Source organism: Canis lupus, chromosome 31 (genome assembly GCF_003254725.2).
Source record: "Canis lupus dingo isolate Sandy chromosome 31, ASM325472v2, whole genome shotgun sequence".
In the NCBI taxonomy this organism is placed as follows: Eukaryota; Metazoa; Chordata; class Mammalia; order Carnivora; family Canidae; genus Canis; species Canis lupus.
Window position 1 is genome coordinate 15,487,851 of NC_064273.1, and position 731 is coordinate 15,488,581.

General features: G+C 27.4%; 1 non-coding gene across 1 annotated transcript; it reads left to right on the forward strand.

Moving 5' to 3' along the window:
- Positions 1 to 294: 294 nt before the first annotated feature.
- Positions 295 to 399, forward strand: LOC112661938 (U6 spliceosomal RNA). The gene has a single exon (XR_003138096.1). It is a non-coding gene; the product is annotated as a U6 spliceosomal RNA (small nuclear RNA).
- The last annotated feature ends 332 nt before the right edge of the window (positions 400 to 731 follow it).

Below are 731 nucleotides of genomic sequence, written 5' to 3' on the forward strand. Positions count from 1 at the left end.
ATTTTCTTCATCAAGTAGTGATTTCTGATTATTTGGCTTTCAAGGGAATTAAAGAATTGATGGTGGCATCAAAGATGTAAGTGATGTCATAGTTCATCATCATTTTAAGTCATCATCAACATGTTTGTGAATGATAAATGGTGTAGCTGTATAAGGAATTCAATTCCATTGATCTAATAATTTGACAACAGAGATTACTTTGTGCTCAAGAAATATTGATAAGATGTCGTCTCTTTGGTGCAGAGTTTCTAAGACAATTCTTCTTGTGTACATCAAAATATGTTTAAATAATATGTGCTCGCTTCAGCAGCACATATACTAAAATTGGAACGATACAGAGAAGATTAACATGGCCCCTGCACAAGGATGACACACAAATTCGTGGTGTTCCATATTAAAAAAAAAGTTTAAATAATACTTCAACAAATACATATTAAGAATGGTGTACGAAATTAAATTTCTTGAAATATACATAATTAAATATTATGTAATATGAAATTCCACCATATTCATATATATCATAAATGTGACTTCTGCTCCCACTGGATTATTAATTATGTATATATATGATACATGCAATATTTATATAACCATATATAATTTATGATTCATTTATATATATGTATACAAATATACATATACAGATTCATATATATATATATATATATATATACATATACATATAAAGTTTCCCAAGAACCTCTATTATATGTTTCTTCTACTAAGCCCAT